At 43.3% G+C, this 27977-nt stretch overlaps 1 protein-coding gene across 1 annotated transcript in view; it reads left to right on the plus strand.

Moving 5' to 3' along the window:
- Positions 1–8389: 8389 nt before the first annotated feature.
- The window catches only part of ZNF697 (zinc finger protein 697), a 29431-nt gene continuing 9843 nt past the window's right edge, over positions 8390–27977 (plus strand). The window contains exon 1 of the mRNA XM_033197102.1: positions 8390–8558. The gene's annotated coding sequence lies outside the window, so the exon portion shown is untranslated. The remainder of the gene's footprint in view (positions 8559–27977) is intronic.

Raw genomic sequence — 27977 nt, forward strand, 5'->3', positions numbered from 1 at the left:
CTGCTATGCAAGCTCAGTGATAACAGAGCTTATCTCCTTGCCTGGTTATCATTCTTTCACTGGATTGCGCTCATAGCTTGTGTCTTCATTTTGGTGTCCCTCGTGCTGAGCACTGTGCAGGGAAGAGAGCAGGTGCAAATTAACACAGTAAGTTTCCTACTATTGAATGAATAACTGGATACAACCATATTTGTTCACTGTTGAAGGGATGGATGGATGGTTAGGGCTTCCTGGCTCTCCCCTTCACGCTCTCACTCTGAATGTTGCCATTTTTTCTTCTTGTCACATAGACTTAAACTCAGCCTCTGAATCTGACTGCTGAACGATCTTGGGTAAATGCAGCCTCTCAGAGCCCTATTTTCCTTATTTGTGAAATAGAGATTATGTGAATATTAAACAAATTAGATGGCTCCTGGTTTATAATAAATTTCATGTAAATGATCAGACCACCTGCAAATAACAGTTTTGTTTCTTCATTTCTAATCTTTATACATTTAACTGTCTTTTCTTATTGGGATGGAATAGATTTCCAGTGCTAAGTGGAAGAGTAGCAGTGATACTGGGCATCCTTTTCCTGTATTTAATCTGAAAGCGAGAGAGCATCAAAAACTCCATTAAATCAGATACAGATGTGTTTTAAAAACTTCGTGAACGAAATATCTTTCTAGTTTTTGGAGTGTAGAGATGAGTAAAATCTGCACCTTGATCTGTGTTACCTACTTTTCCCATAACTCACAATTGATTTTCCTTCTCTTCCCAACCTTGAGGGATTAGAGGTTCCAGGCTATGTGAAGCCCAGCAAGGAAACAGTGTCTCAGCTTTTAGCTAGAAGAAACATTTGTAGAAGGCAGGCTGTTTTAGAGCCAGTCTTCAGCCCAGCTAATCCCAGTGATAACATCCCTTCCTCCTCCTTCCACTTCCTTTGGGAAATACTTTCACTTTCCCCTTCCCTAAATTCTCCTCTGGGGAATAAGATATACTTCAAAATCTGAACGTATTAATGAAATATGCACTTTTATACATTACATTTCAATAAAAATTGACTTTGAAAAAGTATATCCAAGAGCAGTAGTCCACAAATGAACAAGGATGTTCCTCACAGCTGCTTTAAAAATATTCATTGTCTTCAGCAAATTTCTTATGAGTTCCTACCGTAAAAGCTCAGCTTTTACGAGTTGGACTCTTGAGACAAATGTAGGAAGGATACAGACATAGAGATCCCTACTCTTGTGGAGTTTCCAGCTAGTTTCAAGAGAGAAAACAAACTAGGTAAACAAAATTGAAATCATTTTGAATAGAAGAAAATAAAGGACTGGAAGAAAATAAAGGAGGTTACTTTGGATAGAGTGGCCAGAGAAAATTGCTATAAGGAGGTGACATTTAGGTTTAAGATGAGAAGGAGCTACCCACAGAAAGGCTGGGGCTGGAGGTGGAGTGTTGACTCTAGGTAGAAATGGGGGAGAGGCCCTGATCTGGGTGGGAGTAGAATACAAGTCTTAGGACTTAAGATGAAGCAGCTAAATGCCACCAGGACACAAAACAAAACATAAGATTGGAAAGCCAAGCTGTATGCTACCTACTAATAAACCAACCAGGCTAAATAATCACTTCAAGGATTGAATTTGTTTGCTTGCTTGTTTTTGATAGAGACCAAGTCTCACTTTGTCACCCAGGTTATAGTGTGGTGGTATGATTAGAGCTCCCTGTAGCCTTAACCTCCTGGCTAAAGCAAATCCTTCTGCCCCAGCCTCCCAAGTAGCTGGGACTACAAGAATGCACTACCATGTCCAGCTAAATTCTTTTTTTTATTATTTTTTGCAGAGATGGGGTCTCACTATGTTGCCTAGGCTGGTCTCAAACTCCTAGGGATCATGGGATCCTCCTACCTTGGCTTCCCAAAGTGCTGGGATTATAGGTATGAGCCACCATGCCCAGCCTTTTTTTTTTTTTTTTTGAAAGAACCGATACAAGAATGAAAACATGGCTGGATTCTCCTAATAGGCACTGACTGATCCATGTGTCCCCATCATTTATGTCCTAGAAATTGGTCAATCTACCACACATAGTCCTAATTCTCCAGCCTGGATTATGGAGTTAGAGATCAGGCGGTGGGAACAACAGTGTCTCTACTAAGGAAAAGAACATTTCATTGAAAACTGTTTTTCATGTGAACCTACCCCTTTTCCCCTGGCTTGTTCTCATATCCCTCTTTCCTGAGTAATTTCACCATGAAAAATTCCAAAAAAACATTAAAATTCTGAGTTTGCTCAGAACTATTTCTGTTGTACTAGGCAAAAATCCAATTCAAATCAGATAAATAAAATGGTGGGGGAGGAGAATTTAATGGTTCCCAGAACTAAAAAGTACAAGGATAGATTTCGGAATGCTTGGAATGAAGAGCTCAAGTCAATTTCTCTTTTTCTGTGTCTCCCTCTCTCAGCTCTTCCACTCTCTGTATTGACTCCACATTCAGTCTATACATTCCAGCATGTTCAACTTAATGGGCTACTTTTTTCAACTAGCAATTCCAACAGAGAAAGAGGGTTTCTTTGATTTTTATCTTGTGGGTCATATCTGTCTCTGACACAATTTCTGGTCTGTAAGCTATGGGAGGCACTGATTGGCCAGGCCTGGGTTACAGATCCAGCCCCAGAACTGGGCAATGAAGCGGTAGAGGTAGGGAAAGATAGACCCTCTTCCAGACAAGACTAAAGTTGAAGGAGGGGTGGTTCCTCAGAAGGAAAATTAGAGTGCTGTTACAAGAAAGTGGGAAGGAATGCTGAGCCGTCAAAAACAGTAGCCGCACTCTATAGTCCATCTCTTGGCTTCCCTTCTTCCATACGGTTTTCAAAATGCCCCCGTTTAACAGCATGCAATTATTCTACATATGCATGAAAATGCATTCACCCACTCTCCAAAAGGCAAATTCATTTTCACATGTCTAACTCGTTTCATTTGTCTTGTTTTTTGTGTCTAGCTCCTAGTCCATGACCTTTAAGTGATTTTCATGCTCTCTTTCTGACATCCTATGACTAAACTACAAATCTGATCACTCCCCACATAGTCAATATAAAACAGTAGAGGGGAAAATGGAGTAACTCCTACAGAAAAGCAAGGAAAGGGTAAATAATCAATATGGAGACTGTACCATAGGATGTAGTACGTTCTGCTAATTAGAAATAGCAAGAATCACCTGCCTCACAGGGAATTGCGTTCTTTGGCCAATTTAGCTACCTTCAGCTTTACTCTCAGAAAGGATTCCTGTTGACTGTTTTCCTCCATGATCACAACTGTAAAGGGAATTGAGGAGGATTCCTTTTCTTGGGACTGAATTGTTTTAGCCACCCGCTGCCTTCTCTTGTATTTCAGAGGTATGGAGTCTTTCTACGCTCTAGACCCTGTCCTGGGAGTTTCTGTCTTTTAAGGAAAAGCCTTAAGAGCTGATTCATTTTAACAGTCTTCAGTTTAACAGCCACCATCTTGGCCTCATGCCTAGGGCAACTTGAAATAACTATCTGCAGGTGAGGAGGACTAATGGCGTGGCCTTTTGATGCAAGGTGGTGTCCTAGTGGATAGCTCTTTTAATTAGGGTGACCTGCTTTAGAGCTGTCATCTAGGTATAATTATTAATAGCACCCATACTTACACTCAGAATTGTCCCATTTTGTTAAGAAATTATATGGTCACCCAATTAAAATGGGGTTAATTCTTCCCTTCCTCTGGCAGGAACAGCACAGCAGGAGGAGTTTGATGTAGACTCAGGAGATAGTCTTTCTCTTATGAGTTTTTTACCTTATGCCTTTGCTGTCACTGTGCAAGAGGCAGAGGATTTCAGTTTTCCAACATGGCATGGCTCAGTATATCTGACTCTGGACCATTTGAGTTTGCTAGCTACTGGTAGAAAGGGAATCTTTTAATCACACTGTAATTTTTTCCTCTCTGCTACCACATAGACCAGTTTCAACATTAGCATGCCTTTTTCTTTGGAACATTTACAAAAACTATAAGCAGACCAAACTCTCTAAAACCCTGACATTTGTCAATCAAGACCTCTCAAACTCCACCCTGGAAATGTTGGGGTCTGAGACCTCTCACTCAGTTTCTTGGCTATCATATCACAAGAATTTCCAGTTCTCTAGCTTGGCAGAGAGGGATCTTTCCTACTTTCACCACTCCTCAACTCAGCCAATCTTACATTTAAGGATCTGCACTACAGCATCCCACTTCCAGCTGTATAGAACTCTTTTGGCTGCAAGAGATAGAACTTAACTCAAAATAGCTTAAACTCAAAAGGGAATGTTTTGGCTCATGTAACTAAAAAGTCTAAGGGTAACTTGGCTTCAGGCATGATCAAACAAGTCATAAAAATTTGCTTATGCATACATCCCTTCCCACACCCCTTTTCTCAGTTTTGCTTCCTTTAATAGCTTATCCCTCATACAACACTGAGTTGGCTAATTGGCGGGTCTTGATCACTACCTGCCAATGAAGTGGAGGTGAAGATGGGCTCTGCCCTTCTCTAAACCACAAGACCGAAGGGTGGAAATGGGGGTATTTCCCAAAGGTGATGTTACCAAAAAAAAAGGGAAATGGATGCTTGCTAGGTTAAGAAAAACAACAGAGGTCCATCCATTTTATACTTGAAAGCTTAAAAAATGTAAGCAAATCTGTCCAGGATCAACTATCTGTTTGACAGATGAGGATGAGAATCATTATTTACTTTGCCTCAAAGTGATGAAGAAGAAGAAGAAAAGGACAAGGGTAAATTTTTTTTTTAGTTTAAAAATGAAATAAAAATCCACAGGCTTACAAGTTTAGACTTTCCTGAAGTTGCAGTGTGCCTTTCCAACCTATTGTCAACTTGGAAAAGACTTAATCTTCAACAGTGGAGGAAGCCTCTATTCTCTCCTTTCATTTACTTGTCTGTCACCTTCCCCTGAGGGCCTCAAGGGCAGGAGAGAGCATATGACAAGGAGGAAAGAAATGCCATTTCCTTCTGTTCTCAGACTCTATGTATCTTAGATGGGAATGTGCAGTTTGTTCATTTCAGTCTCAACATTTTCAACACTAAGTTGCAGGAATTACTTAATTCAACAAGTATTTGTTGAATAAGAATCCCTTATCCTCTCTCCTCTTTGTTACCCTTTGCTTCTCTCCAAGACTTTTCTCATCAGCATTTAAACATCCCTAAGGCTCTCTCATCTTAAAAACCAAATGCATAAAACTCCCACAAACAGAAAAATGTCCTTTGATCCCACTTCCTTCTCAGCTACTACCCCATTCACAACCAAATTTCACACACTACGCGTCTTCTTTACCGTCTGTATTTCCTCCCTCCCAAGCCTGCCTCCGGCCACTCCTGTCCACTCCTGTCACTCACTGGAACAGAAGGCTTATGGAAACAGCCCCACTTTTAGAGAACACGAACCCCAGTATAAGGCAACGTTATAGCCCTTAAACACGGTGAAGTAATTGTGTGACATCTGTCTTTTCAACTGGAGTGTGGGCTTCTCGGGGGTAAGACATAGCTGGCAGTTACTCAGTAAAATATCTTACTGATGAATGTTACATGTCTACTCAAGGCATGGAGACTAGCATGAATAAGTGTTAAATAAAACTTTGTTGAAGGAACGAAATAACTGGGATTGGAAACAAAAGGAAGGGACAGGTTTGGAACGGGGTGGAATAATGAGGGAAATAATGAAATAATGAAAGTTTAACTATCCTGAGCTTAAGTTAGAAGTATAGGAGAAGGGGGAGGGTGTGTTGTATTAAAAGCAAGGCAAAAAATAGCTTCAATGGGCAATGTTACATGTTAAGTGCTACAAGCAAGTATATCATGTTTTTCAAATTGAACATTATTAGAGGCTACTTGATTTGCGAAACCAATAATCAATTCTTTGGGGTGGACATGGGGCAATTAGTTTCACTGGAACGTTACCAGGTTGAGAATGTGAAGGAGCAGTAATTTGTACGGTCCAGAAAATGCAAGGATCACAGCACAATTAATTTAGGCGGACAGTCAACAGAGTGGGCATACAACAGGAACTTTTGGGAGATGGACAGTCCTATCTGCATGCTTCTCATTAATTCTACATTTTAATCCAGCCCATCTTATTCCTGTGGTTAAGGATCTCTAGAGAAAGAGAACTCTAGCATTCTACTAGTGGATAAACTTTACTTACATGTAAGCTAAACCCTTCGCCCAAATGTTTTAATCATATGGATTTAAAATGTGAAACGACAAGTGGAGGTGACAGGTAATTATGACTTTATTTTTTGAAACAGAGTCTCAATCTGTCACCCAGGCTGGAGTGCAATCACGGCTCACTGCAGCCTCAAACTTCCAGTCTCAAATGACCCTTTCACTTAAATGACCCAGTAGCTGGGACTACAAGTATGCGCCACCACACCCACATTTCATTTCTTTTTTTTTTTTTTTTTGAGGCGGAGTCTCGCTCTGTCGCCCGACTGGAGTGCAGTGGCCGATCTCAGCTCACTGCAAGCTCCGCCTCCCGGGTTTACGCCATTCTCCTGCCTCAGCCTCCCGAGTAGCTGGGACTACAGGCGCCCGCCACCTCGCCCGGCTAGTTTTTGTATTTTTAGTAGAGACGGGGTTTCACTGTGTTAGCCAGGATGGTCTCGATCTCCTGACCTCGTGATCCGCCCGTCTCGGCCTCCCAAAGTGCTGGGATTACAGGCTTGAGCCACCGCGCCCGGCCCCCACATTTCATTTCTATTTTATTATTTTATTTTATTTTATTTTTGGTAGAAACAGGGTCTCACTATGTTGCCCAGGCTGGTCTTGAACTCCTGGGCTCAACTGATCCTCCCACCTCGGCCTCCAAAAGTGCTGTGATTACAGGCATGAGCCACCAAGCCCAGACTTTTCTTTTTCTTTTCTTTTTTTTTTTTTGAGACGGAGTCTCACTCTGTCGCCCAGGCTGGAGTGCAGTGGCATGATCTCAGCTCACTGTAAGCTCTGCCTCCCGGGTTCACGCCATTCTCCCGCCTCAGTCTACTGAGTAGCTGGGACTACAGGTGCCCGCCACCACGCCCGGCTAATTTTTGAAAAAAAAATTTTTTTTTTTCAGTAGAGACGGGGTTTCACCGTGTTAGCCAGTATGGTCTCAATCTCTTGACCTCGTGATCAGCCCGCCTCAGCCTCCCAAAGTGCTGGGATTACAGGCATGAGCCACGGCGCCCGGCCTCCCATAGACTTTTCTATCTGATTACTTTTCAAACACATTCTAGAACATCCTAGAACTTGTCCTTTCCTAGTTCAGTTTATTACATTCTGCTCACGCTCCTGGAGAGAACACAGCTTTTACTCATTTAGTCTCTATGTGGTCCTTCCTTGATTTTCTAAGGGTCCTGAGTCTGTGGTCCCAGAAATAGACAAAAACGTGTGCAGGGCATCATAGACTCTTGCTAGGCTACCCCTCTTGTAGCCAATGTCTTCTTCTCCTCACCCTTCCACTTCCCGAAATACACACACTCAATATACAGTGGCCATCACATGTTTTATAGGACCAACTAAGCTGAATCCTAAAGGTTAATGAAGGAAAGATATGTAGAAAGTCCAGCACTTTCTTAATTCAGAAGCACACAGGTTTTCACATGTCTAATATTTAATTTACGTAATTTATTTTCAATTTCAATTTAATTGCTTTTCTTGAAAAGATGTTTGGGACAAGGCCAACAATGGAGGGAGGAATGTCACCGGGTCGGGATCTGGAAACAATCAGCTCTGTATGGTTTTAAAGATGAAGCGCCAAGATCTTAAGGAACTTGAATTCCTGGTGAGCAATCAAGTTCTTTAATCGGCCCCCAACGGCTTAAAAGACAAAAAGAAAATCTATTTTAAAAGATAGATTTTATATTTTTTGATTAATTTTAAAAAAGCGAACCCATCACAAACTCCCCGGTTTTTTAAAGAAAGGGCCTCTCCCACCGCAGAGCCCTCCCGCACCAAGGGACAGCTCAGTGGCAGCGTCCTCCGGCCGCCCGTAACCGGTGCCGCGAGCTCGGAGTGCGGGGCTGGGATCTCGCGCCCTCCGGGGCAGCCGGCTCCATGAGCGCCGCGGGGCGGGGCGGGGCGTGGGGCAGGACCTGCCGGCCGCTCCCCTCCCCACGGCGCTTAGGGAAACAGCGAGCGCCTTTCATCCTGTCCCGGAGTCCTAGCCTGGCCGGAGCTACCTCCAGGGCACCCTCTGCTGCGGTGGCAGGAAGTCCCCGGGAACTACAAATCGAGGCATGCTGGGAGCATTCTCCCGCTCCTCCCAGGAAATGTCCTTTGTCCAGCCCTACAGGAAGCCCCAGTGAGGAGTCAGCCGGGCAGCCAGCCAGCGAGCCAGCCAGCCAGCGAGCCAGCCAGCCAGCGAGCCAGCCAGCCAACCAACCAACCAACCAACCAACCAACCAACCATACAGCGGGCCAGCCAGCGGCCGCTGCAGCCGCCGTCGCCGCCGCCGCACAAGGGCAGACGCGCTGCGGTGCGGGGCTCGGGCTGGGGCGCTCGGTGCCCTAGCTCTTCGCCGCGCCAGCCGCCGCGCAGGTAGGAGCTTGGCTGTGGCTGGGCTCAACCGCCTCTCGGGGATGGGGCTGATCGGGACCAGACCCGACCGCTGCGGGGATGGGGTGTGTGTTCGAGTGCGGTGGCGGAACAGCTGGGCGAAGTTGTGCCTCGTAAAGTGGACCGTTGTCCGCTCCCCTGGGGCGCAGGCCCCCGGGCTTATGGGGTGCTCTCGCTCCCGCAAATCCGGGGCTGAGCTCCCTCAGGGGTATGTGGCGAGGGGCGGGAAGGAGGAGGCTGAGACATGAGGGAGGAGATAGCGATGCAAGAGGGAATAGGACTGTCCCGCCGACCACCGAAGGGGGCATCAGAGACCCTCGGAGAAACCAAGCCCAGGGAGGAGCTTGGAAGGCAAGGAGAAGGTGAAGGGCTTTGTGTGCAGCTGTGGACCTTGACGGACTGCGCTCTCCTTGCCTTGTCTGTCCGTGTCCCCAGCCCCACTGGGGCTAAGGGAGGGTGGGGGGCTCCGAGAAGGGGCAGAAGAGAAGCGGCAGGTCATCTTGGGTACTAGTGAATGAAATGTGTGCCTCCCTTTTCCTCTCTTCTCCATTCTAGCCCACTCAGATGAGCGGCTTTGGGGCTGCCATCAGACCGGGCAAATGACACAATAAGGACGAGTGGGTGGAGAGATGGACAGCAGCTCGCAGCCCAAGAGGGGTCGCCGTCTAGCCCCGGGAGGCATTCCAACCACAAATGTCCATGTCGGCAGGTGGTGGGGTGGTGGGCAAAGCTGGAACCTGCACACCTCACGGGGATGCCGAGGCTCAGGATTGTGCATGGAGACACGGGTGAGGCGCGTGTTGGGAGGAGTGGGTGAGTAAAAGGTTGAGGGGGAGCAGCGACACAGAGGCGCTGAGTGTACCTTATGACCATGCATCGGAAATCGACTACCACTTCCTCTGGGACTTGCCACGATTTTCCTTTTTCCTAACCGCACCCCCACCGCCCTGCCTCCCCTACAGGAGTGAATCACCCACCCCTTACTACATGAACCCTGGGCTGAATTGAAGTTGGTGATGTATCCCTGTCCTTGTAGCGGGCATGTTTGTCCTTAACCTGTAGGATGACACCAATACTCCTTATCCCCTACTGCCTTACCCTCCTCCCTCAAGACTGAGCGTCTGGTAAATGCGGTCGGATAATGGCTAGCAAGTTAAATGTCTTTGAGGAGCTGAGGTGGATGAGTGGGCAACTTTGAACACAGTCCAAGTGTGACTGTTGTAACTGAACTCAGCATGCCTAACGGGCCACACTCACTATCTCTCCTTTCTCCCCTTCCCTGAGTTTTTGTTGATGTTCCCAACTGTTTACCTTCTTCTCTCAACAAGCCAACATATGGATATTATTTAATGTGGAATACATTGGAGGAGCCAAATGGACCTTTAAGAATGCCACTTATGTGGCCAGGCAGGAGTGTGCAAGGCTCATGGTTGGAAAAATGATGCTGTAGGGCATGGAGAGAGCCCTGAGCCTGATATAAATGGCTTTCGAGGAGAAACAAACCATTTCTTCCCTGGCTTCTTTAGGAGAGATGAGGCATTTGAACTGAGATAAAGAATGGGATTGAGGAAAAAAAAAACAAACAAAAAACCCAGCTCTTTAGGATGAGGGCATGAGGATAATGAATTGAAGGGAAGAGGCTCCGTGAATTCAGATGATTTCTAGTTAGAACATATTGGCTGTGTGTGTGTGTGTGTGTGTGTGTGTGGGAAGTGGGGGTTGTTGTTAAGGGAAAGTTGATGTCAAAAGTTCAGCCATGCCCAACAGAGAATAAGATGGCATCCGATTGAACAAGATCATAAATGTGAAGTCAGGCTGCCCTTTACATTACACAAAGGAACACATAGATGGCCTTTCAGAACTACTGGGATAGAGGGGTAAATGGATGCTAGTCAGACAGAAGAACCAGCTGATGTGGCTGGATTGAAGTGGTAAATGATGACCTCACATCAGAGCATGACTAAGGCTCATGGAGTTGCATCACATTTCCTCTCCCTCCCCCAACAAAAACTCTTTGAATTTCCTTAGAATCTACATTTTTTTTTGTTGTTGTTGCCTAATTACTAGTGTCTTGTGAAGGGAAGGAGAAAGGGTAAAGGTTGGTTGCAAGGATGATAAACTAAGGCAAGAAGGAGCTTGTCTGTTATGTAGAAAGAAAAAAATAGCTGCAGTGTCAATTATTTTTGGAGTTATTTTGGAGCTTGAACCTATGTCAGTACCATATGGGCTTTTCTTTGTATCTAAGATCCTAGTTCTTTTTTCTTTTCTTTCACCTGCCCCTTAACAGGTTTCTCAGTACCACACACTATGTAGAGTTAATATAATCAACAAAAGTAACTCCTTACTTTGGGATTTAAAATTCTTCACAATTCAGTGCCTACCTACCTCTGTCTTTCAGTGGACCTGCCCACCCCAATTTACCTCCCCATCCTTGGAGCAAATAACTCCTCAACCCTTGAAGATGCAACAGACATGCTTGTACCTCTGTGACTGCCAGGTTGAACCCCATGCTTGCTGGACATCCCTGCACCTGTCGCTAATTATTTTTGGTACATATCCTGGCCCAGTTGATTAGCTCCCTTATAGAACTCTTGCCAACCTTTGCAGTCAAAATTAATCTTACCCCTTGGTAATTTGTATTATTTCAATGACACCTGCTTTAGAAGTTAATACCTAACAAGTGCTCAAAGGATGTTTGACTTGAAAACACGAATAAATCAAAGAATGAGTGAAAGGATGAAAAAAATCTGAATTCTCTTGCCTTTCCTTAGAAAAGGGGATGGAGCCTTTCTCATAGACCTGTGAGGATTCATTGCAATTGTGAAAATAAAGTGTCTAGGACATGTCAGACTGAGGCTTTTCCTTTTGCTCCTGGATTGAGAGACCCTAAAAGTACCTATCATAGTGTCTAGTACAAGGACACTGACAAAAAGTTTGTTGAATAAGTTCTTTGCCAGCCTACATTTTAAACTCTCAGGCAGAATATGGAGTGGATTAATCCCAAGCAAATAATCAACAATGCTTGTCATTATCCTAGACTGAAGAAGGTAACTGTTTCCATTCAATTATGAAGGTGCAAAGTGCTCATTAGAAAAGCAGCACTACGAAGACTGTCCTGCTATTGGCAAGTAAGCCAGACATTTACTATGTCATTTTTATTTGTATAGCCCAAGCAATGTACCAGGATTAAAATGTAGCATATAGAAATAGAAAACACATCAGACTTTCAAACTTTCCCCAAAGACACTACAATTTAGTAGTCCCTCAGTTATCTTGAACTGGGCAATTTTTCATGCTTCTTTTTATGTGATTACAATAATAGTTGCCACTTATTGAACATCTGCTTATCAGCTACTAAACTAGGTGATTTACATGTTTATTCTGATGACTTCTTTAATCTGATGACTTACATATTGTTAGCCCCATTCTAAAAATGAGGAAACTAGGGCTTGGAGAGAAGGTAAGAAACTTGCCTGGAGTTCCAGATTCTGAACTGAGTGTAGATTGGAATTTAGGTCTCCTGACTGCCAAGCCTGTTCAGAATTTGCTTTCCATGGGAGAAAATGGACAGTTCTTTATTCCTTCTTCTCCTGAAGTCCTTCACTTCCCAGATTTCCTACCAGTAACATTGTTGTGCTTCTGAAATCATCCTAATGGATCTTATTCTGAGAAGTACTGTTTTTTTCATAGATTTGTTATTTTTATGTCCTCAAACTCTCGTGACCATCAGTTGGAAAGGCCAGGTTCAGAACCCCTAATAAGACCTTTTGGGTACAGAACTGTGTGTGTTTGGAATTCTTTTCTTTTTTCTCCCAGCCTGTCTGAATTCCTCTTGCCAGGCCAAGTCTCACTTCTTTTGGGTAGCCTTTTTCAACTACACCAGGCCACCCTCAGCCTCTCCCCTAATCTCTTGCATTGTTTAAAATTCTGCAGTTCAGTGTTTTCTTAATGAAAGTAGACTTGAGTGGGTTCCCACACGTCACAGGGACTTTATGTCCAGAACACGACCTGGCATATGGTAGACTTTCAGAAACTGAGTTAATGATGAATTGGTAATGACTAAAATGCAGAAATGGAGGCATGAAATATTATTTGCATGTTGATAGTTTGCTTATATTGTAGAAGAGGGAGAGAGGATAATTATTTTCTTAGTTAATTTTCACCCTTTTCATGTAACTTCCAAAAGAGGAAAGTACCTTCTGGAAATATGCCAGAGCAAACCACTGTAAGCTGAGTTTTCTTAGCTTGACTAACATGGGCACTGAATGATTTATAGTCTTTAATGATTTTGGGTAGTGGGGTGGGGCATTGTTTAGTACCTTTCCCTTTGCTGTCATGCCATATCTCTCAGATGTCATGCACATCTGAGAAAATCAGAGGGGTTTCACTGGCTGCACTTATTGGGGGAAAAGAAGGCTGGTGAGAGGAAGGAAGATAATTCATTCTGTTTTCATCAGAGCAGCAAGATTTGTGTGGGGCACAGATTTGACATTCATTTCATCATGTATTGATAAGGGATGGTTAAAAGATCAGTAGCATCTCCTCTTTGGGTGGAAGAGGGTTTCACCTATCACAAGATTGAACCCATTTCTTTAGGTTGACTAAACGTTCTTTTTCTCTGACCTCAAGGGTGCACAGAATTTTGAAAGCCCTGGTATAAACACAGCGTGCTGTGGGTTGTTATAAGCACATTAGTCATGTTAAAGGAGAATAGGACAGTTCTTGGGATCACTGATTCTATTCAGCAAGTCATGTTTTGTGCATCCCCAGGCCAGCAACAGTGCTCCAGCAGGTGTGTGGGAGGGTCACATGCGATACTTCAGGTTTCTCCTTCCTGTGGAGGCTAAATTTGCTATGGGTAGTTAAAGGGAAAGGGCCTACTTTTGTTCAGAGAGCTACTTCAGATATACATGGTCTTCTGAGAAGTTTATCGGGATCTTACCATAATTATAAAAGAAGAATAAAGTTTCTGGGTTTTATTTGCTAAGAAATGTTTTGCTTTGGCTCATCACCTCCGAGCTATTTCATGTGCTTAGTACATCTTTGATGCTTGATGAAGTTTAGCAGGGCACTATAGGAAGACTTTTCCAGTTGTTGAACTTTTTTGTCCCCCATACCTGGGAACTTTTGTGAATTTCAAAGAATCACTTTATTTTTGTTTTGCTAGTTTTGAAAATAATCCTTCAGGCAGGTACTGACAATGATTTCTGATAATAGAAGGTGGTTTAGAAAGTAGAGGTGGTTTAGAAGGTGGTTTAGAAATAGAAGATAGAATAGAAAGTTCATTAGAATGTAATTTCTATAACAGAGAATCTAGAATAATGGGTAGTGCATGGTAAGGGTTTGATAAATATTTGTTGAATGAATGTGTTATGTATTTTTAAAATTTCATTTAAATTTGTTCCTAAAATGATGGCACAAACCATTTTTCACAATGACGTATGGATAAGGTTGTATGCTTATAAATTATATAAGCTGGGGAAGATATCTTACATATATGTACATTATGTGTGTGTGTATATATATAAAATTTCAAAAATATTTTAGAGCAGTTTTAGGTTCACAGCAAAAATGAGAAAGTAGAGTTCCTGTCTGCCTCCTGCCCTCACACATGTACAGCCTCCCCCACTCTCAGCATCCTGCTCCAGCGTGATACATTTGGTACAACTTATGAACCTATATTGATAATCATTATCACCCAAAATCCATAATTTACTTTAGGGTTCACTCTTGGTGTATATTCTGTGGTCCTGATAAATGTATAATGACAGGTATCTACCATTATAGCGTAGTACAGAATAATTTCACTGTCCTAGACACCTTCTGTCCTTCACTTATTTATCCCTCCCTTCCCCTAACCTTTGGCAACCACTGATCTTTTTTACTGTCTCCGTAGTTTGCCTTTTACAGAATGTCATATGGTTGGAATCATACAGTATGTGACCTTTTCATGTTGGCTTCTATCATTCAGTAGTATACATTTTAAAGTTTCTCCATGTTTTTTCACAGCTTGATAACTCTATGGTGGTGTTGTGTTTTGGATTTTGGCCATTCTAATAAGCGAGTAGTGGCATCTTGTTTTAACTTGAAATTCTCAAATGACATTGATGTTTGTATTAGTTTGTTCTCATGCTCCTATGAAGAAATACCCAAAACAGGGTAATTTATAAGGAAAAAAGGTTTAATTGACTCACAGTTCTGCATGGCTGGGGAGGCCTCGGGAAACTTATAATCATGGCAGAAGGTGAAGCAAACATGTCCTTCACGTGGCAGCAGAAGAGAGAAGTGCTGAGCAAAGGGGGACAAGCTCCTTATAAAACCATCAGATCTTCTGAGAACTCTCACTATGGTGAGAACAGCCTGAGGGCAACCGCCCTCATGATTCAATTACCTCCCACTGGTCCCTTCCATGACACATGGGGATTATGGGAACTACAATTCAAGATGAGATTTGGGTGGGGATACAGCCAAACCATATCAATGTTAAAAATCTTTTTCATGTGCCTATTTGCCATCTGTATATTTTCTTTGGTGAGGTGTCTATTCAGATCTTTTGCCCATTTTTTAATTCGGTTGTTTTCTCATTGAGTTTTAAGAGTTCTTTCTATATCTTGGTTAACAGTCTTTTATCACATATATATATTTTGCAAATATTTTCTCCCCACCCGTGACTCGTTTTCTTGGTTTTTATTTATTTATTTATTTTTTGTATACGAGGTTTCTCCATCGTTTTTTTTTTTGGGGGGTGGGTGGGTGTGTGTGCGCCAGATTTAATTTAATATAAAACTAGTTTACTCCAGAACTGAGAAACCAAAATGTGGAGTTAACTTGAAGACACACTCCCCTTTTACCACCCCCCCTTATAACAATAAGTGTTAGTTGAATTTAACCAGACTGCAGCCACAGCATACACTAGTCTGGGGGGCAGTTGTCACAGGACAGACTTTGTTTCTGTTTCTCCACGTCCTAATACATGCTTGTGTTTATTGATTGAATTGGTGGTGTGGTAAGTATTCCTGGTCGACACTTCCTATATGGCATGTGATCTCTACTAACTTTCTTAAGGGCCTTCATTTGTTTCCCAGCCAAATTCTGGGCCTTTAGGAAAAGGGTTTTCTAGGCTGATGATTCTATGTAGGTGAGAAGAGAAATCGAGAAATCCATGCCTTTCTTGTTGTAGTAAGATTAAACAAAACAAAACGTGAAACCCTTGAAAACTGCCAGAGAATAAAACTTTAGTCTGAATAGCCACTCTTAATGTTAAATGCAAATCTCCTGGGTATTTGAATGTACTCCCTGCCCTGCCTCACCCAGCAACTTCTTTAGTCTCGCAATTACTTTGAAGGTTAAATGTTGGTCTTTCTTCATTCTTCATTTAATTTCTGTGACTGCTAGTCCTAGCTTTCCTTGGGTGGGACAGAAGCAGTTGTCCTGTCATAGGGGGGACAGTCTAGTAGCATTCCCCACAGTGAACATAAACAGCCCCGTGCCACCTCTGTTTGCACAGCTGAATCAAGGGTTAAACTCTTGGAGTGGAGGGAGGACCCACACAGGGCCATTTGATACAAACAAAGCATGCTGGCATTTGGACCAAGAGATGCAGAATTCTTTTTTGAGAATGGTCTGCCTCACTTTTGAGGCTAATTGCCATTTCCTGTCATGGCTCCCTGTTTGTCAGGGTAATGAAGCATGCTTGGCTCCTGGTGCTAACAGGTTATTAGATCCAGTTAGGAGAGTTAGGTTGTCTCTATGACTCTACCTTACCTGATGTGATTTTGTCAAATCACTAGATTTCCTAGGCTTTTTAGGTCTTCCTTTTGAGACTGAGGGGAAGAAAGAATTACTCCTGATTTTATCCATTTCAAGAACTATTTGAAGGTCCATGGTGTGAGGGAATTATCAAAGTGAATAAAATGTTTGTTCCCATGAGGAACTTACAGTTGGGAGGTGGTAGGAGAAAAAGGAGAGCCAAAAATAAGATATGAATTATTGTGAGTATGATTCTATTTTAAAAACTAACAGTAGGCAGAATAAGATAAGAAAACGTATCTTAAGTCATACAAAGTGAAAAAATAATGATAATTCTATCTGAGCACTTAATATCCCTATAAGGTAGGTTCAGTTGTTCTCTCCATTTTATAGATGAAGAAAACTAAGGCTGAAAGAGGTTGAATAATTTACTTAAGGCTAACAGCTAGACACAGGTTGTATGGCTCCAGAATCTCGTTTGGTTTTTGGCTTTTTTGAGACAGGATCTCGCTCTGTCATCCAGGCTGAAGTTCAGTGGTGTGACTACCTTCTGGGCACAAGCAATCCTCCTACCTCAGCCCTCCAAGTAGCTGGGATTACACGTGTATGCCACCAATTCTGGCTAATTTTTTTTTTGTAGAGACGGGGTTTTGCCCTGTCGCCCAGGCTGATCTTGTACTCCGGAGCTTAAGCGATCCACTGGCTACGGCCCCCAAAAGTGCTGGGATTACAGGCCACCCCGCCTGGCAAGAATCTGAACTTTTAACCATTACAGGTGCTGCTCCCTCCAGGAAAGGACAGACTGTAACCCATGCTTTGAGGAGGAAAAGCATCTGAGGAAGGGAAAACTGGGTGCCTTCTGGGGGATTTACAGCAACCCTTTTGGGCTGGGGTTAGGGGACAGAGGTTAAGATGAGGTAAGAGAGCCTTGGGCTACATTGTTAACGACTTGAGTCTGTGCTTATATGACAAAGTCACTTAGGGGTTTCTGAGCAGAATAATAAAGTGACAATTAGGTTTTAAGATTGATGCAGTACTGACACGTAGGTGCATGTAACTAGTAAGAATATGTACTGCAGTGATAGTGGCAACTGAAAAAAGAGAAAAGTAAAAAGAACATGGCAACTGATTTGATTGAAAGGGGTGAGGGACAGGTCAAAGTTGAGTCCAGGGTTTTGAGCTTCTGAGTAAGAACAAAGACGGCTTTAACAGAAATGGACACTGCCAGGAGGAGCTGATTTGTAGCAAAGATTCAAGAAAAGAACTAATACTTGTTTTTAAAACTGACTTGGGCCAGATACATTACAAATGGAAATTCATTGAGTCTTTATAGCATCCTTTCAAGGTAGCTTGTTTTCCCCTATTGTGTAGATGATTAAACTAAGACTCAAAGAGGTGAAATAACTGTCCTGGGCACACCATGTGTCAGTGACAGACTTCTACTTGAATCCGTGCTGTTGATTTCTTTGCATGTGATTTTCCTGTTTCTGCTGCCTCCTGTCCCTTATCACATGGGACATGCGGGACAGCACCTCAGGACTGGAAGGGACATTCAGGCTCCTCAGCTGTAATGCTTGGGGCATCACGAGAAATGTGGATCTGGAGTGCAGGTCAGGGGTTGGGTGAGAGATTCAAATTTGTGAGGTCTTTGGATAGAAGAGCTGTATAAAGCTACAGGAAGAGGCAAAACAGTTGAGGGAGAGGGAGAAGAAAATGTAAAAAAACCCTTGAAGGCTGACCTATTTTAGGAGTTAAGAGAAGACAGGGCGGTCAGCGAAGTGTGAGGAGGACTAGGACAGTGCAATACCGTGGGTGCTAAGCAAAGAGAATTTCCAAGGAGAGTGTCTCAGCAAGATTTCCGCGGCCATTTATTGAACTCCTATTAAATGCCAAGCACTTTACAGTGTTGATGGTGAGATCAAAGGAGAAGAGACCACTGAATTTGGAAGATAGAAATAATATAGCTGATAATTGCTAACTAAATGTTAGCAATTAACATTGTCTGCTGAGGTTGTCCCATCTGGAAGCCCAAGTTCACTGGGAAACTGTGAGAGTGTCGTGGTGACGTTAAGTTTTTAACTGGGGCTCACTAATACTTATTCCTCCTTTTCCCAATAGCCTGTAAGATTTATTTGGCCAAAAAATGGCATTGCAGGAGAAAATATAATATAGGTTGATAATTGGTTTTAGTAATTTAAAAATGATACTGCAGAATGAAGCAGTCTCCCCTTTTAATAAGTTTCATAGTTTGAATAGAAAAATGTCTTTAAAGAGTTTTTTAAACGGTATAACCAGTACTTTTGAGGCTTCATGGTCTTCCCCTCTCTCTCTCTTTCCTCTCTCTCTCTCTGTCTCTCTTTCTCTCTCTCACACATACACACACACAGATGATGATTTTTCTTTCAAATACTATACAAAGGACTCCATATTATTCAGTGTTTACTCTAACATTCCATTAAGTCAATGTTAATTCAAACAACTGCTTTTTTTTCAAGCCAACAAGATGTTCTGTTTTTCTCTAGTAAAAACAGCAGAGAATCCAAAACCTGTTAAGTCAGAGATCATTTCTGAGGATCACATGAAGTTAAGTTTGAAGAACATTTTCTATGTTTTTTTCTAGAGAAAAAATAATTGAAACTACAATAGGAAAAAAATTATCAGGAGTCTGGAAGAAAACAGGAAAAATGAAGTCAGTGAAATGCTGTCACTAAAGCCAGAGCACTAAACTCATGAATATGACAGTGCGGGTTGGGAGAATCTGGTGCAAGGGAGATTGTACCTAAAAGGAATCCAGTAATCTGAAGGGTGGCCCCATCCTCTACCAACTTGACACCTTTGTGAATTCAAGTTGTGAGATTTGCTCATTATCTGTGGATACATTCCTTACAGCAAAATGTACTTGGAGTGGTGCTTTCCCTGCCACCAGGCACACATCTATATAACTTCCCATATGGGGACTACAAAGCTGTTAAAGCACAGGGTGGAGCTGAGAAACTGTATTTGTAGTAATGGGTCACATTGGATGAACTGAGTCCTTGATCCCATGGTGCAGTTAAATGTGAACTAGGCCTCCCTATGTTGCAGTTTTGTGTAACTCCCAGAATGCCCTTCTTTATCCGGGTATTTGCATGTTATTCTTTGCAGGCAAGATGACTTTGCTAACATTTTGAAGATTTGTTAGGAATGAGTTGTGACTTTGTCCAGATTTTAATTCCTTTTCCTTTGAGAGGAGAAGGATTAACTAACAAAGCATTTTGTGTACTGGCCAGGTTATGGCTTGATTAATGTGATTTTACTCACTGCCCAAGTAAGCAGCTGACAGGAGCCATGAACCTGGGGTCAAGCTTATAAATTAGATACATCCAAGAGAGGCAGGGTGTTACAGTCTTGAGGAACAACTTACCTCCCTCTTAGTGCACCTGTCACATAACCTGAGTGACTAGGAAGTGAAAAGCAGGTGAACTAATGATGCTGGGAGACCTAAATTGCAAGTGTGAATTAGCCAAGCACCGTAGGTTATGTTGGATTGAGTAGCAAGGGGGGATTGGAACAAAGGTTAATATGCCAGTGATTTAGGCTCCTGTCTACCCTTAACTGGTGTGTTCATGGGGAATTTACTTAACCTTTCTTGGTTTCCATTGCCTGACTTATCTGTAAAATAGGGTGTTAGGTGAGGTCACCAAACTGGATCAGGCAGGTTACATTTGCTGGGTCCCTCACCCTCCATATGTGTTTGAAATTTACTGATATTTTTGTCTGCGCTACTGCCTGCTTTTGAACATACTGCCGTTATCTTCTCTTCTCCACCAGCACACCAGAAGATCTTGTGGCATACAGTGGTGAAATTGCTCTTCTCCCCCTTACCCAAAACCACTCTGGATGATTTTTGAATTGTTATGATAAGGAAATGTATCATGAGTCCTTTGTAATAGTGGTTTATAACAGGGTTTTTGTTTCTGTTCCATGGATCCTTTCAGAGTCCAAGAAAAAGCTTTGGGCCTTCTCATCAGGAGAAAGTGCCTACAGACACATTTCCATAAGGTTGCAGGGAGTTCACGGATTCTGAAGGTTCTCAGACTAAGAACTCGTGCTCAAGAAAAATGTCCACTTTGGGAGGCCGAGACGGGCGGATCACGAGGTCAGGAGATCGAGACCATCCTGGCTAATACGGTGAAACCCCGTCTCTACTAAAAATACAAAAACTAGCCGGGCGAGGTGGCGGGCGCCTGTAGTCCCAGCTGCTTGGGAGGCTGAGGCAGGAGAATGGCGGAAACCCAGGAGGCGGAGCTTGCAGTGAGCTGAGATCTGGCCACTGCACTCCAGTCCGGGCGACAGAGCGAGACTCCTCCTCAAAAAAAAAAAAAAAAAAAAAAAAAAAGAAAAATGTCGTTATTCTATTTGCAAGTTTGTATAGTACTGTTGCTCTCTTTGGGAAATGCTAGGAACTAAAGGTAAGGAACCCAGACTGAACCTGATGAATGACTTAGTAACGTGATGTTCCAGTTATGAATGAGTCCCAGACACACAAGCCTCCTTCTTGAGACAGATGCATCACTTCCTGGAGGAAAGCTGTGTCCTGTGACTGGGTGTGTGCATCCTAGATTTACTGTGCACCACTGGCTGAAACAGAAAATACCTGTGAGCTTTCAGTTCTCATGTAAAGTAGGAGCATAATATCTTCTAGTTGCTCTCTGTACTGTGGTATGAAGCAATTTGACTGGCAATCTCAGAGTTTCTCTGACCATTGTCTGAGGACACTATCTAAATTTAAAAGTTCTCAGTTTGAGCTAGTAAAGTAATTCTGTTCCTCTCAGAGTTCATCTCGTGGAGATCATATTTTCATAAATCACTACTGTGTTATCTTCCTTTTCATCTGTACACACTCTTCCATTTTTCATCCCTTTAGAAGGTGATTCCAGGGAGGACCAATTATTGATGTACTTAACCTACTGGACACTCACATCCTTTCATTAGTTTGTCTGTCCTGGGGATAAAGCATTCCCCTCATAGAATTGTCACAACTAGGACTCCTAATCCAGTTTATTCCTTCTTGGTTTGGAGTGTAGAGTTGCCGCATTAATGGTGGAAATAAACAAGTTCTGGTGGGCAGGATCCTTTTTTGGTTGTTTGGAAATATAAAAGTAGATGAAAATGGAAACAGAATCTGATTCTATTTTGAACATAACAGCTATTCCTTTATCTCATTTTAAAAAAGAGCAAAAAGCATCAAACTTAAGTTTCTATTAGTATCTTTGCTCCATTGCCCCTTCTCCCAGTTCCCATGAGCTTTATTCAGTATTAAGCCTCGTAACCACTCTTGTTTCGGCATGATTTATAAAAGCAGGCTACTCCTTTTATGGAAATCACTGATATTTTATTATGTTCTGGCCAGAACTTAAATGAACATAAATAACCCAAAATTTCAGAAAAAATATAATTATTCATTTTAAAACTTTTTATTAGTAAGTTTTCTAGTAAATATATAAAAGTAGATGGAGTAGTATAATAAGCCTACATATACCACCACCCAGCTTCAATGGTGGTCAATGTATGACCAATATTGCTTAATCTGTACCCCAGCGCATTCCCTTTTGCCCAGGAATTATGGTGAAGCAAATTCTAGACTTAACCATTTCACTTGTAAATATTTCATTATATGTCTCTTAAAGATACAAGAACTCTTTGTACACTTAATCTCAGTACCAACACCTGACAAAATGAAGTTTCTTGATATCAAATATCTAATTAATATTCACAGTTCCTCAGTTATCTTATAATTTGTTTCTGTAATTTGTTTGTTTGAGTTGGCATTCAAATAAGGTCAACATATTGGGGTTGGTTGATATTGTTTATGTTTTTTGACCTACAGTTCTCTCTTCTTTCCCCTTTCTTTGCCATTTTTGTCACTGTTGCATTGTTATTGAAGAAAGTGGATCATGTGTGTTACATACTTTCCTATGATCTGGTTTTTGCTGATAATCTGTAATTTTTAAGGAAATAAGAGTAACAGGTATGTAATTATTTAAAACATGTTTTTAAGTGTATGCAAAGTTTTACTTCATGCCGAAAACTAGCTGTAGAGGTTAACAGGTAGGCAGGAAAATTCAGGCATCAGGTGACTTCTTTACGTTTTTATTCCTGTTTTTTCTTTTTGGAAGATATCTTGGCAGATTATAAGGAGAGGTGTCACTTACCCACTGCTGAAATGCGCTGGGCTGGAACACGCCAGCCATTCTTCATCAACAACACCAAACAGTTATTTTGGGCAAAGAATTGGAAGAGCAGTTTTTTTTGTTGTTGTTGAATCTACAGTGGGAAGCTGGGGTGATTGAATGTATGCCTCAAGTCCTTTGGCCTCAACACCCCTCTCTCCTTATTTGCTATGATAAGCATTCTCTTGAGGGCTATTCATTACAGTGGAAATATGATAGCAAAATCATCTGGGTTGGAAAAGACTTCCTGAGGTCACCTGGCCCCATCTGGCAACATTAATATGGGATTCCAGCATCAACTTTCCCAGAACAAGGCTGTTTGTTAACAACTCCCATATCTCACATAAACCCCTGGTGCAGTCTTAGCCTGTTTTCTCTTTTGTCCTTCAGTGAAATACATGATTAAATTGCATGTCTTTCTGCTGCAGGAGTGTTACACAACTAGGACCCCAATCCAGACAATACACACATGTGGCTGTGCAGATCTTTAAGATTAATCTTGATTTTTCCCTGCTGTCCTCTAGAGCACATATACCCTGAGACTCTATTCGACTATCTGTATGTAGTAATGGTTTTCATGAAAAATGTTTATATGAGTAAATTTTGAAATATGATGCAATTACTGCAGACTACACTTTTAAGCTACAGTATGTATGATGGTTAATTTTATGTGTCAGTTTGGCTGGGCCACAGAATGCCAAGATTTGTGGTCAAATATTATTTCGGGTGTTTTTGTGAGGATTTTTTTAGATGAGGATAACATATAAATCAGTGGACTTTGAGTAGATTACCCACCATAATGTGGGTGGGCCTCATCTAATCAGTTGAAAGCCTGAATAGAACAAACAGACTGATCTTCAGAGGAATTTTCTGCATCTGCTCTCCTGGGTTTCCAGCCTGTCAGCCCACCCTACAGATTTTGGACTTGCCAGACCTCATAATGGCATGAGCCAGTTCTTTATGATAAGTCAATCTCTCTCTCTCTCTATACACACACACACACACACACACGCACACACACATCCTATTGGTTCTTTCTCAGGAGGACCCTGATTAATCAGTGTGCAAAAAAAAAAAAAAAAAAAAAAGACAAGTATATGTCCTCGATTTATCTGGCTCTTTTTTGAAGATGTGTTTTATATTAAAGTGATGCAAAGATCATTGGAGAACACCATCAGCAAAATTGAGAGTCTGGCCACAACTCTTCTAGTAAAACCTGACTTTCAGTCACTTTCCCTTTTTAGCCTTAGTTTCATCTCTGTAAAAGAAGGTTGAACGAAGGAATTTCCAAGGTCTGTGATTTGCTGAAATGCAAACATGGAACATTTGAGCCAGCTGCTGAGAAAGTGTCTAGAGATAATAAGTCTGAGGGCTGCCCAAAGTTTCTCTTACGAAATAAAACAGCTGAGGGTGTAAAACAGTAGTGGTGGTGGAGCACAGGAAATAAAAAACCATGAACAGAAGGATTTCCTGTATATAAGGAAAATATACAGGAAAATGGATCACCCTGATTTATGTCGCAGAAGATTCTAATCAGTTAAATGTAAAACATGGACAGTAAATGCCAACAGGAAAACCTTTAGCTTTTGTGACTTCTCAGCTGAGGGCAGATAGTCTAACTCTGAGGGCTCTTAGGATCTGTGTCTGCACTGTACTAATTCTTATTTTGTGCAGGAGGAATAGGGTGGTGGTGGAGGATTGGCATTTGTGATAAGCTGAGGCCCTCAGGTCAAACTGAGGGGCCCTAACCCAACCGATGGACAGGAAATGCCTGACCCCAAGGGCATTTGTGCTATTCCTGATCACAGAGATGGGAAGGAGCCTCAGACTGGTGCTGACCCATGGGGATGCAGGTTGATTTCTCTGTTGCCTTGGTTTTGAGCCTTCTTTTTCCAACTTGGGCTTCCTTCTCCAGGTAAAAAAGCAGTAACCACAAGGCAGAAACCATATTATTTTAGCTTCTCTTGTCTGGAGAGTGGGCAACACTTCGGTGCAGTAATCTTTTGGCTGTCCCTGTCTGGAATTAATGTTCACCCTCATGCAGCAGTCTGCCACTTGGGTGGCTGGCATTTTGGGTTGGGCAGTCTGGGTTTGTGCTTGACAAAGTCAGCTGAGGGGAAGTTCGCCTGCCACGTTTGGTTGTGAACACATTCTGTGTAAGGTGCTTACCCCTTGCTCAGTAGACGCATCCCCTGCAAATAAGGCGAGGTGGCTTTCTTTGCCCTTTGGGTTCCTTTTGACCATAAACTTCCCAGTGAGGAGGCAGGACCCTGATGATCATATCCCCTGAGAGGCTAGCTGACTTTTCACCCAGTTGGTGCTGAAGATGGACAAATGATTAACCCCCTGGAATCTCTGGTTAGACCCCAGTTGTGGTCATGAGTTCAGCCTTTTGAAACCGCAGGCTGAAACTGTTTTTCCAGCACTCTACCCAATCGGGTGTCCCCGCCTGGATTCTGCTAGGGAAGCTCTCCCTTGGGAAATAGTGGTGGGCAGGGGGGCGTGGGAAGAGGAGGGAGGAAGCCTCCAGCTGCTGCTGGCCGGCCCTGCGTCCCTCTGAGGAGGTAGGGAAGGGACCCTCGAAATGAGTGGGAGACAGGAAACGAGGTGCACTCTGGAGGCCCGAGTGGGAGCAGCTCCTGGCCCGCCGCCCGCCGGGCCGCTTCCTTCCACTGACATGACAGCCCTGCAGGCCTGGCTCCCCGCCACCTGGCAGCGGCCTCCGCGGCACATGACTCTTCCGCCCTCTGCCCTGGGGGCTGGCGGGGCCCAAGCGGGGGCGGGGAGTGATCTGCTCTGGAACTGGCCGTCCCTGCTGGTCGAGGCTGCCAGGTGCGGCCCGCGCTGCTTCGCTGGGGACTGACCTTCCTCTTCCAGTCCTAACGCGCTGGCCATTTGTCCCTTCTAGGAGCCAGCGGAGGGGAACACCCGCTGCCTCTACCTGAGAGAGACGCCGCCTGGGGTTCAGTTTCTCTGGCCTCGGTGTTCTTTACACGTCAAATGGGTCACCCTGATTTACCTCTCAGTTACTGGAGTCAAAGGAGATGGACCCACTGCAGTGCATTGGAAGGTGCTTAGGTCCGCTCCAAGGCGACACCGCCTCCGCGGCGCCATCCAGGCCAGGGGCCGCGTGACCGCGTGGGGTCCGCGCAGAAGGCTGCCCCAGCGAGGCAGGAGCTGCGCCCCTGCTTTATCTTTTAAAGGCTGGGAGACTTGGTACTATTTTTGGCCTTGGTTTCTATGTAAAATCTAGGAAGGCGGGGGAGATGTGTATATTCCTCTGCCCTAACCTCTTCATAGGAAGTTAGGTTAAATCCACAAAGTGGTGGGGCTCTTGTTCAATAGGGATAGATTTTACAAGTAGCCCCAAAGTGGGGGATTTGGAGAATGTGCCAATGAACTTGGTTTAAATTGTAATTCTGGCTCTGCTACTGGCTTCAGTTACCCTCCCCCATCTTCCCACCTCATTCCCTCCCTTCCTCTTTTTTTTTTTTTTTTTTTTTTGAGATGGGGTCTTGCTCTGTTTCTCAGGCTGGAGTGCGGGGGAAGCTGGGGGCAGTCTTAGCTCACTGCAGCCTGGAACTCCTGGGCTCAAGTGATCCTCCTGCCGCAGCTTCCCAAGTAGCTGGGACTAAAGACATGTGGCACCACATTCAGCTATTTTGTAAAAAGTTTTTGTAGAGGCCGGGCGCGGTGGCTCAAGCCTGTAATCCCAGCACTTTGGGAGGCCGAGACGGGCGGATCACGAGGTCAGGAGATCGAGACCCTCCTGGCTAATACAGTGAAACCCCGTCTCTACTAAAAATACAAAAACTAGCCGGGCGAGGTGGCGGGCGCCTGTAGTCCCAGCTACTCGGGAGGCTGAGGCAGGAGAATGGCGTAAACCCGGGAGGCGGAGCTTGCAGTGAGCTGAGATCCGGCCACTGCACTCCAGCCTGGGCGACAGAGCGAGACTCCGCCTCAAAAAAAAAAAAAAAAAAAAAAAAGTTTTTGTAGAGAAGGGACCTTGCTCTATTGCCCAGGCTGGAGACTTTTTCTCTTTTTAGAGATACTTTATCACATTCACCTCTGCTCTGTAGCAGTGTCTTCAAAGTGATCTGATTTTTCTTTCAAGTGGGGTTGATTTTATCTAGAAGGCTCTTGAGCATTTTCCTGGTGATAGGCCTTACTTTTTTGAAATGGAGGTGGGGAAAGGGACATGAAAATATCACAAGTTCTAGAAACCAGGATTTGAGCAGTCTTGTTGAAGTTGCCCAATCCCACCCTGAAGTGATCTGCATCCAAGAAAAAGGTTTTGTGATGGTGGTGGTGGAATGTTTGGGGATAAAGAGTTTGCTGTGTGGATTAACAAGCTGGAGCTGGAAATGTCTAATGAAACTGACAATGATGCCTTCCTGGATCAACTCACCTGTGTGTCATATGACAAGCTTGAAGAGGACTCAGGAACATTCAAACCCAACCTTCTCATGGAACAGAAGCCCGAAGGGGGCAAACGCTTAAAAGTCACACAGCACAATGGTTGTGTTGGCCATAAACCAGAATTGTCTTCCTCAGTGATTACAACTAGATGTAGAACTAAGTTTTGTGTGCCCACCACGCTATTGCTTTCCCCCCTTAAACTTCTATTTCTTCTTATTGGGGGAAGGAGGGCTCCCTTACAGATGGTGTAAGTCAGAGTTTACTGAACCAGGCACCCACACCCTATTTAGCTTTAGGCCTATACTCTGTTTACAGGATGGGCAATCAGCAGCTGAAAACTAACTGAATTTGGAATTAAACCTTTCTCCCTCTACCTAGCTCCCTTAAGCAACTAGTCCCTCCCTGGTTCTTGAATCCACGTTGTGAGTTGTTCATTAATAGAACCTTTAGCAGCAAGGCTGGGGGAAGCCGTTTGTACTTGCCAAAGGCCATTCTCCATGAACATAGCTGTGAATAGGTGACCCCCAGTTTAGAATGGGGGTGTGTATAATTTTCTTAAGAAGCTGGTTGAAGTTTCATCATAGTTATAACTACCATTTATTGTGTCTCTAACATGCCAGCAGCTTTTATAAACATTAATTTCTGTGGCTCGAGAAACAACCCTGCAAGGTAGGAGGCAGCATCCTTGTTCTTATGGATGCAGAATCTGAGATTCAGTAAGGCTGAGAAACTTGTACAAGGTAAAGTGGCTGGCAAAGAGCAGAGGATTCAAACCCAGGTCAATCTGGCCACAAAGCGATCACACTGCCCCGCTGCCCATTGGATATCCAGCTCCAGCCTTGCCTAGGAAAACATGTTGCTAGTTTTTGAGAGTGAATGGGAAAGGAGCTGGAACAAAATATGCCTGAATATCTGACACTTTATACCATGGTGTCTGGTGTTTTTGAATATTAAGTTTTCTAGACTGAGGTTATCACAACTCCTGCCCTTGTCTTCCTTTTTGTTACTTCTAGAGTAATTG

Source organism: Trachypithecus francoisi, unplaced genomic scaffold, assembly GCF_009764315.1.
Source record: "Trachypithecus francoisi isolate TF-2019V2 unplaced genomic scaffold, Tfra_2.0 Lachesis_group5, whole genome shotgun sequence".
In the NCBI taxonomy this organism is placed as follows: Eukaryota; Metazoa; Chordata; class Mammalia; order Primates; family Cercopithecidae; genus Trachypithecus; species Trachypithecus francoisi.